Source organism: Erythrolamprus reginae, chromosome 2 (assembly GCF_031021105.1).
Source record: "Erythrolamprus reginae isolate rEryReg1 chromosome 2, rEryReg1.hap1, whole genome shotgun sequence".
Classification (NCBI taxonomy): Eukaryota; Metazoa; Chordata; class Lepidosauria; order Squamata; family Dipsadidae; genus Erythrolamprus; species Erythrolamprus reginae.
The window spans coordinates 223,263,064-223,281,925 of NC_091951.1; the positions used below are offsets into that span (position 1 = coordinate 223,263,064).

At 40.2% G+C, this 18,862-nt stretch overlaps 1 protein-coding gene across 2 annotated transcripts in view; it reads right to left on the reverse strand.

The window, feature by feature from the left end:
• ATN1 (atrophin 1) overlaps nt 1-18,584 on the reverse strand; it is a 71,900-nt gene extending 53,316 nt beyond the window's left edge. The window contains exons 1-2 of one of the 2 annotated variants that reach the window (XM_070742015.1): nt 18,498-18,584; nt 17,745-17,791 (exon numbers count right to left, since the gene is read on the reverse strand). The gene's annotated coding sequence lies outside the window, so the exon portion shown is untranslated. The remainder of the gene's footprint in view (nt 1-17,744; nt 17,792-18,497) is intronic. The other variant, XM_070742016.1, reaches the window with a different exon arrangement.
• Nucleotides 18,585-18,862: the final 278 nt, after the last annotated feature.

An 18,862-nucleotide genomic window follows, 5' to 3' on the forward strand; every position in this document is an offset into this window, starting at 1 on the left:
GCCTGGGCAACGGGGAAACTCCATCTTCGGCTCCTCGCTGCTTCCGCGCTGCGGAGCAGATCAGCTGTTGAGCGGCCAAAGGAACCTTCCCTGGGTCTTCCCCGCTGCCCACACGCAAACTCCACCATCTGCGCATGTGCGACCATGAAAAAAAAAGGGCGCGCATGCGCAGATGGTGTTTTTACTTCCGCACCACTATAACACGGAAAATCGATTAGCGCGGGAGGTCTTGGAACGTAACCCCCGCGCTAATCGAGGGATCACTGTATATACATAACATACATATATACATGCTATATGAATATATACCTGTACCATACATATTCATACATACATATATAAATACACACAGACACACACACATTAATCACTGTCCATTCTGAATACATAGTAGGAAGAGGAAACTTGAGAGTTCACAAGCTATGCAAAAAAATATTTCTTCTTTCTATATCCCATCTCTTATCTATAAAAAAAATATTAAAACATCATCACTTTAGTTGCAATCAGCAAAGTCCATTAAGGTTTACTAGAGATAACAACATACCCATTTTTGATCACATACAACAACTTTATATTCCTTCCTTTTATTTTTAACAATCCTGATTTTTTAGTCCTTTCAAACAATCTCCTAGACTTGATTTCTTTTGGTGTATTTGGGGTTTTTTGGCTCTTCTCACAGAATTTTTCAATGCTTTAACCAAAAAAAATGCAAAATAGAATAATTGTCCAGGTCACACCCTTGGTTTGTTATTTGTATATTCCTTTTAATTATTGAAACATCATCCAGGATTTTTATATGTTTAGTGCACATATTTTTCCACATCATTCTTAGCCTGTCATTTAAAAACTATTTTCAGAGCAATATTGTCTGATAAAACTTGTTCCTCTTTTGTAATATCTTTTGAACAGAGTCTATCTACAGGCGCAAACACACTTAAAATTAACTTCTTGGTCTATTGTTCAAACATGTCTTTCAATTTGTTGGATATGAAAATATTTGCTCCATTATGTACTATATTAATAAGTGGAGTTTGAATGTTGTTCTTTCACTGTAATCTTCAGTTCCTTCTAAATATTTTTTAAAACATTTGCTCATGAGAGGGGTTCTTATAATTAATTACAAAATTTTATTTCAAATCCATCTGGACCCTTAAAGGAAACCCACCTGTGTTTTCAGATTTGTTGATCCAAAGATTCCTAATAGCTGAAAAGCTGTTAACAAGCAATTTCAGAAGTGATTAGAAAAAGAAATATGCAAACTCAGTATCCTTTTGAAGGCACTGATTGTGATTTGAGCAAGATGGCTATTCCCTCATCTGCTAGAACTCCAATAAGCAAAAGTACGATTTACAGTTTCCTTGCAAGGAGCAATTGTCTGGAGCACTTGAGGATGATCTCAAGTCCTTTTCTTGTCAAGAGAGATATTACAAAACCAGTCTTGCTGCTTCTTCATTTGGTCACAATCACTGGCTCCCCTTTTAATGAGTTGTCTACTATTTGCCTTTTCTTCCCTGGAAGTCTGAAGTTTTGATAATTACAGGCTATGTTAAGGTTTTCCAAGCTTCCATCTCCACACTGGACATCTCTTAATCTACTAGCTCAGTGCAAAGATAAGGAATTTATCTAGAATAACATATTTGGCAATCTACACATAGAGGAAGATCAGCTAGACCGGTGGTTCTCAACCTTGGGGTCGGGACCCCTTTGGGGGGTCGAACGACCATTTCACAGGGGTCGCCTAAGACCATGGGAAAAGACAAAATTCCAATGGTGCTAGCAACTAAAGCTTCTATTCTGGCATCTCAGAACATATTTTTACAATCCAACCAATCAGGCGTTTACAGGGAGGTGCCCCTCTGACCTCTTGCCAATCAGCTTAAAGATCTGTTGGAAAAATTGGCACTAAACTTATAGTTGGGGGTCACAAGATCTGTATTAAGGGGTCGTGGCATTAGAAAGGTTGAGAACCACTGAGCTAGACATAATGTGGCCCCTTCTTATGATCTGCACAAACCTTTGTGTGTGTGTGTGTGTGTGTGTGTTCTCACTCAATTGTTGCAACAAAGGCAACTCCTGAATACATAGCCTCACAAATAAGCTTTTTAAAAGCACTTTAAAGATGTGTCAGATTAATAGTGTATTTAGCAATATTGTTAAGAAATGTATAGATCGAACTGGTAGAAAATAAGAAAGCTTGTCATTAGTCTTTAAAATGGGATTCTCAAAGCAACACATTTTCATAGATAAAGCTTTTGTGAGCCAGCTGCACAAAATCTTTTTGCCCCAAATTCAGACTGCTTTTTCACACTGCCCATTCTTTTAGATGTTAAAAGTAGGCATAACTACAGCTGGCCTAACTGCACGTTACATTATTGTTAGTTATTGAAGTCAAAAGCTTTCAGAGCAGAGAAGTAGGGATAATAGCAAAGTTTCTTTCTTTCTATTTTCTACTGATTCTAACTTTCTTGCTATTGCCACACGCTTACATATAAACATATACAAAGAGAGCTTTCTGGGGCTTGCAGGTTGATTTTAAATTCTATGGTTTTAACAAAAATGGATTTGAAAAAATAACAAACATAATAGTTCAATTTTTCTGTTGCATAAAGATAATATTTTACAGCACTACTATTATATGACCATGGAATTGTAAAGATATAACAATGATAGGTAGATGAAAATATAATAGAAGTATAGGTAAATGAAGAGTGTCACCCTGCCCTTGCTATGAAAATATGGTATCCTGCTGCCAAGGACTCTTCTTGGCTAATTAAATGCATCTCTTCAAGATGGAGAGATATTTTGACATTATTTCTGGCTGATGGATAGTCAATGGCATATCAATCATCTCTCTAAGATATAGACCACTGATGGCAAACCTATGGCACGAGTGCCTCAGGTGGCACGTGGAGCCATATTTTCTGGCACGCGAGCTGTTGCCCTAGCTCAGCTCCAACATGCATGTGCTGGCCAGCTGATTTTTGGCTCACACAGACACTTGGGAGGGCATTTTTGGCTTCCAGAGAGCCTCTGGGGGTATGGAGGAGGACGTTTTTACCCTCTCTCAGCTCCAGGGAAGCCTTTGGAGCCTGGGGAGGGTGAAAGACGAGCCTACCGGGCCCACCAGAAGTTGGGAAACAGTCTGTTTCCAGCCTCAACAGGGCCTTCAGGGGGTGTGGGAAGCTGTTTTCGCCCTCCCCAGGCATTGAATTATGGATGTGAGCACTCGTGCATGTGCAATAGCGCATGCCCACGCTTTTTTGGCACCCGAGGGAAAAAAAGATTAGCCATCACTGATATAGACATTTTTAAAGAATAAAATAGGAATTATCATTAATTATCATTAATTATTACAATGTCTTTAAGAGAGAGAAAAAGAAAAAGAATACAGAATTCACCAAAGTAATATTGGGTAAACAATTGGCTGAGAATCATGTTCTTCCTGGTTGTCTGACCCTGAATACCGGACAATTTTCATCCAGTTTCCAACCTCCCTTTTTTAGGGAAGGTTATTCAGATAGGTGCAGAGCTTCGGGGAGTCCTGAAAGAATTCTAGGTCGAATTCAAAGTTTTAATTGTCATATCTAGAGTCATGGCATAGATCACTTTACTGCCTATCTCCAAGGGCTTCTGCTCATTACACCAGATCCAACAGAGTGGGCATAGTCCAAGTCTACTCTATGAACGTGTCACCTTGTGGCACTGAGGAGACATACTTTTTCTATCATGGGGCTTGCCTTATGGAACAGCTTCCACCCAATGTTCAGAGAACTGGATCTTTCATCCTTTAATTGTTCTGAGTTCGGGTTTTGCCCTGTGTAATATTTTGCATGTCTATGCGACGTTTCGGTGAAATCTCATTCACCATCATCAGGCTGAAGTTTTAAGCTTCGTGTTGCTGTAAATATGGAATGATTGTAACTGCCATTTCTTCCTTATATATAGTGTTGGGGGTGGAGATTTGGTTTGAATGTAGCAAATAGATTGGGTGACTATGTTTTAGTGATTTGATTGGTTGGTGGAATCACACTTACTTGAAAGATTGATATGGTGATTATTCTGAGATTTGGAAACCAGCCTTAAACAAAAAAACATATCAGAATAATCACCATATCAATCTTTCAAATAAGTGTGATTCCACCAACCAATCAAATCACTAAAACATAGTCACCCAATCTATTTGCTACATTTTACACAGGGCAAAACCCAAACTCAGAACAATCTACATATATATACCTGTGAAATCTACGAAAATAAATATATATATATATTGTTTTCGTAGATTTTCACGGGTACAGGTATGACGGTCTTGGTATATTCGGGTTTCTTCCCGTGTAGGACTTTGAAATTTCTGGCGACATTTCGACGAGGTCTCACTCGTCAGCTTCAGGCTGGTGTTTCTGTCCTTGTTCTAAGGCGAACACTGCGAGACCTGAGCTGCCTTCCTTCTATAAATACTGGTGGCTGGGTGTGGTCTGATGGCTCAGCAATTGCCTGTTGTGTAGAAACTTCCTGGTGTGTCAGTGGGGTAACATCTGGGGTCATTGATGTAGCTGAGGTATGCTGATTAGTTAATAGTTGTAGATTAAGCGTGATATCCTGAGTAGTTGGAACTTGCAGGCTACTTGATTGTTTTACAATGTGTGTTTGGAGTCTGGTTTCTATGGCTGGGATACGTTTGAGGGCTGGTTTCCAGATGTCTGGTAAGCGGGAGGTATCATCCCGCTTGTTCATATTTTGGGGATGTTTTTCTATCTCGATGGCTTCCATGATTATTCTTTTGCTGTACCTTCTTCTTTGTCTGAGGAAACTAAACTCTGATCTGATTCTGTCGGCAATAACACAGGCCTGTGACATGTTGAATCCACCTCCCCATTCCCTGGGGCAGGAGCTGGGCCAGAGCCAACCACAACAGGTGGTAATGGAGATTTTGTAGCATCCTTCCCCGGCCATGCCCACCAAACCACTCCCACAGAACCGGTAGAGAAAGTTTTTGAATTTCACCCCTAACTTTGCCCCCAAATCAGCAGAGACCGTATTTTTTTGGAGTATAAGATGCACTGGAGTACAAGACGAACCTTACTTTGGGGGGAGGAAAATAAGGGGGGGGGAATCTACCTACCAGGCATTCATCTGGCCAGCATCCTTAGTCTGTTCAGCTTCAGCACATTATTTTATCCCCTGATTAGGGCTGAAAAAAAACTTTTTCAAAGGGAGTAGGAATGAAAATAAGCCTGCAAAGACTTAGGGCAGGAAAAACTGCTTTGGAGGGAGTAGAAATAGAAATAAATGCTGCAAGCCAGGAAGATCGTTAGCACCACATTAGGGTTGAAAAAGCCTTTTTCAGAAGGAGTAGGAGCATAGGATGCACCCAAATTTTCAGTCTCTTTTAGAGAGGAAAAAGGTGTGTCTTATACTCTGAAAAATATGGTGGTTCAGTGAGAAATGCTTCTATGCAATGAAAGGCAAACTTTAACTCAAAAGTATTAATACAAGTGAGCATTCTGCTAGGATGTACATTTTACATTATTCAAAAGTAACCCATGTAACTTGGTCAAATATACACTGTCACCAATCAGTTTATCAATTCACAGCAGTCAAATACTGTGAAAAAGACAATGTCCACTACATAGATTATCTAGTAAAATCATTATCTTCTCCAGCCAGAGGACATATATTGTATTCTACAATCACACTGCCAATGGGAAGTGACCTAGTTCAACTAATAAGCACCTAATAATCTACAAGGGTAATTTCTCAGTTCAACCCAAGCAATTTAAAACATGTTATTTGCATTAGCAAATGTTCAGAATTTGGTTCTACAGTACTGAAAATTCTAATGCCAGCTCCATTACTATTGATGGGATTGGCAACCTTTATACAGGAATATGATCTTAAATATCTGTGTATTAATGTAAGCACATCCATCAGTGTTTGCAACAGAATTACAGGTATTAGGGGTGTCACATTAATATTATGCTAGCATAGCTTTTCAAATCTCTGCTTCTGTGGGATCACTGTCATGCCCCTTAGCTGCTGCACGAGTATGCCTTGGCAACCATTTTCATGCAAGGTATCTACATAATATAGACCTCATGTAGCTACTGCAATTGAGGCAGCTTATAGTCATCATGATCTGTTCAGTTTTAAAATATCATTTTCTTTCCTTGACAAAATGTTTGCCATGGACAGTGCTAGCACAATTTGTCAACAATGTTAAATGCAATCAAAAGCTAGGATCTATCCACATTACCCTATTGTGGCTATCTCTCACGTTCCTTCTGCTAGGCTCTACCATTCACCATTATTCTGCTCTGGGGTACTAGACAGACCATACACCTGTCTTCCTCAGAGTGTCCCAATAGCATTTAATAATAATAATAATAATAATAATAATAATTATTATTATTATTATTATTATTATTATTATTATTATTATTATTATTATTATTATTATTATTATTATTAAAGCAAAACTACTGTGGGACTTCCGACTTCAGACTGACCGAATTCTGAAGCATAACACACCAGACATTGTGATCGTGGAGAAAAAGAAAGTATGGATCATCGACATCGCAATCCCAGGAGACAGCAGAATTGAGGAGAAGCAGCTAGAGAAATTAGTGAAATACGAAGATCTAAAAATCGAACTGCAACGACTCTGGCATAAGCCAGTGAAAGTGATCCCAGTGGTACTTGGCACGCTGGGCCCAGTACCAAAGGATCTCAGTGGACATTTGAAAACCATCGGAATTGACAAAATCTCCATCTGTCAATTGCAAAAGGCCGCTTTACTGGGATCAGCAAACACAATTCGCTGCTACATCATGCAGTCCTAGGTGCTTGGGAAGCGCCCGACTGGTGATGAAATACGAAATTCAGCATAGTGATCTCGTTTGCTGTGTTGTACTGACATAATAATAATAATAATAATAATAATAATAATAATAATAATAATATTACACTTGTATGCCACCCCAATCCGAAGACTCGGAGCGGATCACAACAAAATACAGAGCACAAATCTAATATTAAAAACAATTATAAAAACCCATTATAAAACAGTCATACCATCCAATTAAACCATACATAACATGAAACAGCTAAGGGTCAGTTATGTCCCTCAAGCCTGGCGGCATAGGTGGGTTTTCAATAATTTGTGAAAGGCAAGGAGGGTGGGGGCAGTCTTGATCTCTGGGGGGAGTTGATTCCAGAGGGCCGGGGCCGCCACAGAGAAGGCTCTTCTACTGGGGCACGCCAAACAACAGCGTTTTGTCAATGGGACCTGGAGAAGGCCAACTCTGTGGGACCTGATCGGTCGCTGGGATTCGTGCGGCAGAAGGCGGTCTCGAAGGTATTCTGGCCTGATGCCATGTAGGGCTTTATAGGTCATAACCAACACTTTAAATTGTGACCGGAAACTGATTGGCATTCAGTGCAGGCCGCGGAGTGTTGATGAGACATGGGCACATCTAGGAAAGCCCATGATAGCTCTTGCGGCCGCATTCTGCATGATCTGACGTTTCCAAACACTCTTCAAAGGTAGCCCCATGTAGAGAGCATTACAGTAGTCGAACCTCGAGGTGATGAGGGCATGAGCGACTGTGAGCAATGACTCCCGGTCCAAATAGGGCCGCAACTGATGCACCAGGCGAACCTGGGCAAACACCCTCCTCACCACAGCTGAAAGATGGTGCTCTAATGTTAGCTGTGGATCGAGGAGGACGCTCAAGTTGCGGACCCTCTCCGAGGTCAATAACACCCCCCCAGGTAATTTACCAAATATTATTCCAAATATTACCTGGGCTCCTTATTTACCCAGGTTTAAGCTATTCTGCTATCAATCAGAGCACTACTATGCAATTTTTTTACCACTTCTGCCGCATGAAGTTTTGTATAGAATAGCTATTTAGTGTGCAGGTATGTGCAGCTTATCTTTAGTTTGGGATGGTGTTGTGGCAGAAACTATTGCTAGATGCCCTGGCCATGGGCGCTTACTGCCCACATTGCTATTCTTTGCAGCACTAGTTGGAGACAGAGCATGCTTGTTATCAATCATTTCCCCACTTCATTGCACACATTCCTTCTGTATCTACAACATGTCAACCAAGCTATTTGTGGACATGAGTTTGGTGCTCTTTCAAAAGAGCATCAGAATAGTATATTGACAAGTCATAGATGCAGAGCATCTCCCTACCTGCACCCTGTTAATCAGTCGCCTTTACAGAAGTTAAAACTGGTGAAAATATAGCTGTGCCCTGGGTTAATTGGTTACTAATTTCTTGCAGTGGCAAGTTTCCAATTAAAAAAGTACATGGGAAAGTAGCAAATTCTTTGACTTTAATGCTTTGTACCCAGGGATCCAGTTGAATGCTCAAACATTTCAGACCTTTCATGTTTTCCTTTATTAATATTCTGTTTTCAACAAATAAATGATGAAATGTTTCAGTCTTTTTAAGTTAGAGAAAAGCATAATTGGAGATAAGGAAATTATATTTATTAAATTATGGCATTTTTTTCTTTCATTATAAAAGAATCTCCAATTAAACTGACTTGATAATAAGTATATTATAAGATGATTAAGAAAACTGTTTTCACACACAATGCTTTATGTTAACATTTAGGAACTTTATCAACCGCACTTCATTCATTCATTCATTCATTCATTCATTCATTCATTCATTCATTCATTCATTCATTCATTCATTCATTCATTCATATAATTTTAAATTTATTTTTCCGCATAAAATCAACCCAGTTTGATGGCAGCTTTAATTTCATGTAACAGTGAAGCCAAATAAAATGTTTCAGATTAAAACCATAAAATATCTAGATGAAGAGGTGGAATACAATAGTATAGGTGAAGGAAAATATTTGAAGGAAACAAATAGATTTTCAACTAATACTAAGAGTTTACAAAATAACAAATCATATACCACTCAGAGCTTGTTCGAAGTTTGGGGAGCTTATAAAATTGATAAATACATAAATAAGATTGGCAATAATTTTGACAGCAAAGGGAAGGAATTCTAAAGACAAAGCACATATATCAAGTGCAGACTCTCTACTGGACTGCTGAATAGCCTGCAAAATAGGAACTCTCAAGAGGTCTTCTTTGGTAGAATGAAATGAATTGGTCAGATATAACAGGAAAGAAGATTCTTTTGTTGTCTGGATCCTAAACCAACATTAGATAGCAAGCCCATAAACAATTGCTCTAATAACTTGAGATTACCATATTAACATTTGGTACAAAATAACTGACATTAAATAGTATACCCCCCCCCTTTTTTTTTGGTTGGTTTTTTCCCCAAAAGTAAGGGGATAGGGTCCCAGAGAAGCAATTAACTCCATCATCATTGATCCATCTCAAAAGTCTGAAAAACAAGCTATAATTGTGCAACTGAGGCCTCCCATTATCATTCATAACTGTGAACCACCATCAAAAACCATACAAAGTGGACCAACAAATGGTATGTTTAACAATTCAATCCTGAACATTTTGAGGAAGTCACCCATTTTGGTAGAGAAGTGAGGCAAAAGTAAAGTAGGGGTAAAAAGAAAAGGGGCATTGGTCTTACCTGATACAATCCTTCTTCTAGGGTGGAGCTGTCATCCATGATGGGTTGACCTCGTCCGTCAGCAATGAGGACTGAGTCTGTTGATTATTTTTAAAAACACCTTCATCTCTAAGGCCCGTTTTTGACAAAGATGAAGCACGGACTCAAGGTGTGATAGGTAAGAGTTCATGTGGTCAGCAGAGTGAAGGTACATGACTCAAGTTGCAGTCATCAGTAAGAATGCATATGGTCAGCAGAGGGGAGCAAAACCAATGTCTCTGAAAGCTAAGAAACCCCCACTCCCAACATAGACCTGTCAGTCCTTCATGGGTGGGGCTGGATGATAGCTGTACCCTAAGAAAAGGAATGTACCCCTTGTCCATATTGGGTAGAGCTATCATCCATGATGGAACACACCAAAGCTAAGTGTATGATGGGAGGGCAATGCTGCTCCATGGATGCTACTGTAGACGTACCCCCTGGAGTACCCGCCAACCAAAGTGGCACTCACCAAAGCAAACACATCAATTTTATAATGATAAATAAAGGAGGATGGAGACAACCAAGTGGCCACTCTGCAGACCTCCTCAAGATAAGCCTGTGTGGATCACACCGCAGTCACTGCTGCGCTACGTGTGGAGTGAGCTGTCACCCCCTCCAGGGTAGTATGATAATTCATACAACTTCACAATAGCGCTGCAGATCCACCAGCCCACTACGGACGGAGTCACCTTCCAACCTAAGGAAGTCTGATGGCCTCCGCCCTTCTCAGTGCCTCTGTGTGTTTGATGTAGATACGGAGGGCCCTCTGCACATCCAGAGTGTGCCACTGGCGCTCCAGAACCTGGGAAGGATGAGGACAAAAATTTGGGAGGACAATCTCTTGCACCCAATGGTATCAGGAATTAGGTTAGGTCCCAGAGTTGGCCTTCTCCAGGTCCTGTCAACTAGACAATGTTGTTTGGTGGGGCCTAGGGGAAGAGCCTTCTCTGTGGGGGCTCCGGCCCTCTGGAATCAGCTCCCCCCAGAGATTCGTACTGCCCCCACCCTCCTTGCCTTCTGCAAGAGTCTGAAGAACCACTTGTGCCAAAAGGCCTGGGGACATTAGACATCAGCCACTGCCAATCAATGGAACATATGTTTGGTTTGTTAGAATGAGAGTGACTGTTTTTTTTTAATAAACTGGGGTTTTAGAGTGTTAGTTTTAATTTAAAAATTGGATTTGGGATATTTTGTATTGTTCTTTTATATGCTGTAAGCCCCTTCAAGTCTCCGGAAAGGGGCAGCATATAAATCTAATCAATCAATCAATAAAATAGAATGGTAGTCCACCTAATGAAGTGGCATACATCAGGGTATTGTGACAGAGACACCAACAAACCACAGGTTAGCATGTAGGAGAGAGCCACCACCTGTTGCTGATGGTGTTTGGCAAAAGACCTTTGTTGAGTCCATCTTGGAGAAATTCCAGGAGTCTCCCTATCGAAAAGTGAACAGGTAAACAGTCCACCCAAGAACACCACTTGCAAAATGTCTGCTATATCGCTGAGTAAATATGCTCACTGGAGGGCCTCCTGGAGGCCTGTATAGTGTCACTGATCCTGTTGGGGATTTCGCAGCGGCTCAGAGTGCACCGCTCAAGTGCCAGGTGGTCAGTTGGTGCCACAGGAGGTCCAGGTGGCCAACTGGCCCCTGGCTGAGTGCTGAGTCTGTCAATGGAATCCACCAGGGTGGGCATGCTGACAATGACATCAAGTCCACAAACCAGGCTCTCCAATGCCAATGGGGAGCCAGGAGCAAAACTTCTCCCTCTCCTCCAGAATCTTCCTGACGACCTTGGGAGGAGCGTGGAGTGGGGAAAGCATAGAGGAGCCTGGTCAGCCAGGCACTGTGGAGGGCATCGGTCCCTTCCGCCTTTGGGGTTTGGAATCGGGTGAAGAATCTTGGCAGTTGGGCATTCCCCAGGATGGCGGTCCATCGAATCTGGTGGACAACTGGTGGAAAATGTCCAGGTGTAGTCACCACTCTGTTTGGTCGAGGGTCGAGCGGCTGAGCCAGTCTGCCCAGACGTTGTCCACCTCAGAGATGTGAGCTATAGAGATTGAGTGAAGGTGATTTGCACAGCAAGATCACCTTCTCTCAATGTTTTTGTGATGCTGCGATTTCGCTGAGGCTCCCTTCCATGGGAAACCCCACCTCCGGACTTCCGTTGCCAGCGAAGCGCCCATTTTTGGGCTGCTGGGATTCCCCTGCAGCATCGCAAAAACACGGAAGTCCGGAGGTGGGGTTTCCCATGGAAGGGAGCCTCAGGGGAATCCCAGCAGCGCAAAAATGGGCGCTTCGCTAGCAACAGAAGTCCAGAGATGGGGCATCCCAGTGGCGGCAGCTTGGGTTTGTAAGGTGAAAATAGTTTGGAAGAAGAGGCAAAAAAATCTTAAACCCCAGGTTTGTATCTCGAAAAGTTTGTATGACGAGGGGTTTTTAAGACGAGGTATCACTGTATATGCCAGATTGATTCAAAGGAATAACATCATTAAATGAGTAAAGAGGATAAGCTAACAAAAGTCTGAGCAGTGAATGGTCTGAGCATTCAAGGGGGAAAAAATGAAATAATGAAGAATAGAAAGCAAGATGATAGATCTCTAAATTATGCCTTCTTCCTAATACATTTGTGGACAAAATACTTGTAACCACAGACTTTGAACATCTTTGAACACATTGCAGAAGACTTTGTGGATTCAAGTGAATTCCCATCCATCCTTCTACACTACCGCAATGGGTAGAAAACAATGTAGATCAATTTCTGGCTATGAAAATTGTATCAACTGGAGAAATCTGGATTTTGGACCATGGTCTGAAATATAGTCCTGATAAAATGTTGGCATGAGAAGGACTGAACTTCACAAGGACTAGATCATAGTTCCCTCGAAGCTGAGCAGTGAGCAATCGCTCACTTAAAAATCATCATCAACTCAGAGTTTTCCAAACCTGCCCAGAAGCCGAGAGGGAAAGAGTGAGAGGGAAGGAGAGAGAGGGGAAGAGAGGAAGAGAGAGAAACAGATAGAAAAAAGAGAGGAAGGAAAAGAGAAAAAAAAAGAATGGGAATAAGGAAGAGAGAAAGAAAATCAAAATCTAGTTTGAAACTAGCTCAACTATTTAAGTGGCATTTTGATATTGATAGAGTTGCCCTATTATGAGCTCACTGTTATAGACACACAGTACTGTACAGTATTTTATTTTGAAATTCTCTGAGGCAAAACAGGGTGGGTTTTTTATTTATTTGTTTGTTTGTTTGTTTGTTTGTTTGTTTGTTTATTTATATATTATTTCTGTGCCGCCCAGTCCCAAAGGGACTGCCGCTCAGACACTATACTTTTCCGCCCCCCCCCAAAAAAAAAATTAGAGGGAACACTGGACTAGATGTGTTCACAATGTGATCAGACAAAGCACGCCAAACTTGGTTAGGAGGACTTTAAATTGAATTTAATGGAAAATTAAAATTAAAATCATAAAATAAGGTTTTGGAACCACAAAAAGTATTAGTGTTGCTGAAATTGCGTCACTCAGATAAAATAAAAAAGATCGTTAGCTGATTATGTCTGTGGCCTTTATTGTCACAATACAAATGCTCAAGAGTATATGGGAAAGAACAATGGTAAAAGTGAACTCTTAATTTCTTTTCTTCTATGTAGTCAAGTCCAATTCTTGGCGGCTCCCTGGACAAGTCCCTGTAGTTCTGAAAGCAAGGGGTTTTTGAAAGTGATTTGTCATTGTTGCCTTCCTAGGGCTTAGAGAAAGTGACTGGCCCTAGATCACCCAGCTGGCTTTGTACCTATGATGGGGCTAGGACTCACAGTCTTTCAGTTCCTAGCATGATTTACCTTCGTGCTCAAAAATCCATGTAAAATTGGCAATGTTTTACAGAATATACATTGAACTATGTGAAGGGACAAATATAAGCTGCTCTATTATTACCCGCTATTACTTTCCATCTTAAGGCAAAATACATTGCTCAAAAAAATAAAGGGAACACTAAAACAACACAATCCAAGTAAATCAAACTTCTGTGAAATCAACCTGTCCACTTAGGAAGCAACACTGATTGACAAATCAATTGTGTACATTCAACTTTATACAGAATGAAGTATTCAATGAGAATATTTCATTCTTTCAGATCTAGGATGTGTTATTTGAGTGTTCCCTTTATTTTTTTGAGCAGTATACAGCGATCCCTCGATTTTCGGGATCTCGATCTTCGCGAAACGCTATATCGCGATTTTTCCCACCCGATGACGTCACTCTCTTCCTTTCTCATCTTTCTTTCTCTCTCTCTTTCTCTATCTTGCTTCTTCCTCTCTCACACTCTCTTCCTCCCTCTCTCATCTCTTTCTTTCCTTCTCTCTCTTTCTCTCTCTCTCCCCCTCTTGCTCTCGAGCGGCGGGCGGCGGGCAGGCGAGCGGCGGGCGGGCAGCAGCGAGGAGCCGAAGATCGGGGTTTCCCCTTTGCGTGGGCGGCGGGGAAACCCCGATCTTCGGCTCCTCGCTGCTGCGGCGCTGCCGAGCAGATCAGCTGCTGGGCGGCCGAAGAAACCTTCCCTGGGTCTTCCCCGCCGCCCACGCAAACTCCACCATCTGCGCATGCGCGGCCATGGAAAAAGGGCGCGCATGCGCAGATGGTGTTTTTACTTCCGCACCACTATATCACGAAAAATCGAGTATCGCGAGGGGTCTTGGAACGTAACCCTCGCGATACTCGAGGGATCACTGTATATGACTTCCTAAAGCAAGCTATAGATCTTCCATAGAAGCAAGAAATAATAGCAAGGGGAAACTTAACTACCTACTGGGAAACAAGCTCTACATAATTCCTCATTTCTCTTATTGTTAATTTTCTTTTTAAGTGGGTACTGATAGTTATTGCTTGACTTACAACTATTCATTAGTGACTGGTCAAAGTTCAAAGATATAACAGAATTTAAATAAGTGTCTTACAACCAATCCTCATAATTATAACTATGTTGTAGCCATAAAAGTCAGCTGGGTCAGTCATTTCCTTTCAGCCCATCCCACCCCATCCCATAGGATAATTGTTGGAGGGGGGGGAAGAATGCGGAAAATGTGCTAGATATGTGCTGGATATGTTCATAGTCTTTAATTATTTGTAAAAAATAATAAAGGCAGACTACAAATGAATAAATAGATAAAGAACTAGCACTTGTGATTTAACATCTGGTAAAACCTACCTGATAATGTAAGAATGAGAGGGGTAGCACCAGGCTTGCCAACAACTTTCAAGCTGATGCTGATGCAATCCAACATTTAGTTGAAAACGAACTGTTTCCACCTGAACTGAAAGGAACTCCTAAACAGTAGAGGCAGGTGAAATCCAGCAGGTTCTGAAAGGTTCTGAAGAACCGATAGTGGAAATTTTGAATAGTTCGGAGAACCAGATTACAAATTACAGACCTATCTCTTTGTGTTGTGTCACCTGCAAAGTTATGGAATCAATCATAAACCAATCCATTACACTCCAACTTGAAGCTAATAACCTACCGTACTTTCCAATAAACAATTTGGTTTCAGAAAAAAAATATCCTGTAATCTACAACTCTTACACTGTAAAAACATTTGGACCACTCAACTTGACCAACGTAATCCAATTGATGCAATCTATATCGATTTTTGCAAAGTTTGACTCAATTGTCCACGACAAACTTCTTCTGAAACTCGAATCCTACGGCATCTCTGGACTACTACACAACTGGTTAACAGCATTCCTATCTAACAGACAACAAGTGGTCAAAATAGAAGGTGCCACTTTTCTTCCTGCTTCTGTTAACAGTGGTATCCCTCAAGGCAGAGTTTTAGGACCCACACTATTCATACTATACATAAACGATCTTTGCGATTGCATCACTAGCAATTGCGTTCTCTTTGCAGATGATGTCCTTCCCCCAAGAATAAGGAGGGAATGGAGATTTTGCAGTATCCTTCCCCTGCCTCATCCACCAAGCCACACCCACCAAGCCAAACCAAGCCATGCCCACACAACCAGTATTTAAAAAATGGATTTCACCCCTGAGTAGGTGTACAACAGATCAGCTCCTAATTGATAAAATGATTTTGGGTTTACTCTGGATTTTCTTCAGATCGTATAAATCTTCCGACAAAATTGTTTTGGAAAACTGAGAAGAACGACCAACTTGCATGTAGCTTGTATTGACTACAAGAAGCCATTTGACTTCCTGCCACAAGATTGCATAATGCAATGCCTAGGAATAATAGGAGTCAGTAGAAACATCAAAGCTTTGTGTAAATATCAATGGCACAATGGAAGACGCTGGTCAATAGACTATGAGAGGTTAATAATAATAGAGGAATCTTTCAAGGAGACTCATTATCCCCACTACTGTTTATCATTGCAAATTCTTCTGCCAACAATACTGAAAATTTATGGCTATCAAATGTCAAAATCATCTTCTAAGCTATCCTACCTCTTTTACATGAATGACCTGAAAGTGTATGGGAAAACACCATATGAAATAGAATTACTGCTCAGCCCTGTCTGTATATATAGCCAAGAGATGCAGTGGAATTTGGACTGGACACATGTGCCAACTTTACCATTAACAAGGGGGAAATAGTGAAAACGGAAAGAATCAAGATGCTCTATGGAAATAATATCAAGAGCCTGAACAAAGAGCCTGGTTAAAGACTATAAATACCTAAACATCCTTCAGGCTAACAACTTCAAGCATACTGAAATCAAGAAGATTAGAAGTTAATACTTTATGAGAATTAAGATCTTAAATTCTAAACTCAATGGAGGAAATACTATCGAAGCAATTAACACCTGGAATAGTGGACTGAACTCAAATAAAACTAAAAGCCCTAGACAAGAAGATAATAAAATAATATCAATGAATCCTATTTTTCATCGAGGCAGCAATGTTGACAGACTCTACTTACCAAGGAAAAAAGGTGGCCACAGAATGTTGCAAGTGTACCAAACAGTTAAAGAAAGAAAAGAGTATTGGAGAAATATCTGAAGGACAATGAAGAAGATGCACTGAAGCTAGTATCCTACAAAGGCTTATTGAATACTGGAGGCCTCAAAGTGGAAAGTACTAGAAAGCTCCAAATGTTCTTTTAAGAAATACCAAAGGAAGAATAGAAAAGAGACATGGTAAGAAAAAGCATTACATGATGAGTACATAAAAAACAAGCAAAAGTAGATAATAAGATCTGGCAATGCTAAGAGCAGGAAAGTTGAATAAAGCAACACAGGGGCTAATTCTGGTACACAACACCAAGCCTTAAGAACATAAAAGGCCAGAATTGAGAAGACAGCAACAGACAACAAATGTCACCTCTGCAAAGAAGTTGATGAAACAGTGGACTTCCTTTGTTAGCTGCTGAAAGATCACACAGACTTACCATACTATAAAAACAGCATGACCAAGTAGTAATATTGGAATATCTGCAAGAAATACCATCTGTCTGCAAGCAAGGATTGATGGAACCACAAAATAGCAAAGTAATAGAAAATGAAGGCAGCAAATGACCTTTTGAAATCATGTTCATAGCATTTACTTAACAATTTAACTTTAACTATTAATTTAATTAATATAATACTTATTTTACACACTGCTTTTATTATTTTTACAAATAACTCAGTTATAAAGTTATAGTTGTTACTTTTGCATCCGTGAGACCCTGAAAAAAAGCAGATATGGAATGACTTTAATCTATAGAAAAACCTAAGGCCCTTCAGATGTTTGTGCTATTATCCCTTACTATAATTAACTGTACATTAACTATGTAATAATGACTAAAACATTTAATTTATATGTATTTTTCTCTGTATGTGTGTTTGCATGTACGTATAAATACTACATGTCTGCAATGTTTGTAAAGTGGAATTAACATTAAGACCAGATGCCGCTAGATCAGGAGCAAATGATTGTAGAAAAATGGAGGAATAATGTTAATTATTTAAAACGCTCCAGGTTACAGGAAGTGTGTAAAAGCCATACCTAAATATTTATCAATGCTGTTTTAGACAAGCTCTGAATAGTAATATGCATGCTATAAAAATTGCTTATGTCAGAATACCTGCATTAAAAATAGAACACATTCCTCTATAACTGACTTTACGACGCATTTTATCTTCCTGTTTACATACCATATGATAAATCTGCAGTTATTGAAGAAAACGACCCACTCAGGGACCTAATTCCAAATAAAAATACTTTTAGTTCATCAGTACACACAATAGTTTTGAAGACGTGCTGAAACAACTTCCAAAGAGAGAGTCTCATGATATATGCACATATTTTAATCCTGTCCCAGCGCTGGCTGTGATCAAACAGCTTTTGCAGAGTTTGAGACAATCCAAAAGCTTAAAAAATTATAAAATGCTAAAACAGGATGAGCATCACATCACAAGTATAATTACACTTGCAGTATTCAAAATCCCTCCCAACCTTTCTCCTTTTCCTTCACATTTCCAAAGGCACCACAAAAATCTTTAGCAAGATAAAAGAGTTTTCAAGAGGAAAAGCAGGATCAGGGAGCACTTGCATTTTCTGGTACAGTACATGAAATTACCTCATTTTTTAAAAAAATATTATTATCTGCTCTGATCAAGCAGAGCTAACAACATATTTATTTAACCAAGGGGACAGCTAGAGAAGAGGAAAATGTAAATACTGCACAAGAGTCAATCTATTTGTATTGCAGAAAATAATCTTATTTTTCAACTACTTGGAATTGTCCCTTTTGTTGCCTTTTACTACTTACAAAAGAACCTCTGTTGCAAAAATAACTGCCTCCAAAACTGTTCCAAAAATTGTCACAAATATCATGCCAACAGCAGCAGCAGGCATTATTTTTCCCTTCAATCCTATGTATGGATTGTTTGGACTTGTTACCTCACCTCAGTTTAGTTTCTTTCAAAACGACAGCCATTTAGAAGTGCTTGAACTGTTCAGATTTGACCCGGGGCCCTAAATGCGGGCAATCCTCTCTTGGACAATATTCAAATCCACCCACCCACCCCGAGACGCGCCTCCCCCCCCCCTTTGCTTTATTTTCAGGTTTGTCAATTACAAACCAATCCTATTTATTAACTCTTTTACCTGTTTTTTTTTTTTATTAGGTCACGTTTAAGAGCCTGCGCTTACATGCCTCTGCCCTCTAGTGGAAGGTAGAGGGGTCCCTCCCTTGCCTCCTGCCATGACGTTTCCTCATTTCCTTACCTGTTGAACGGTTCACATTTTGAAGCGAGAAGACTGAGACAGA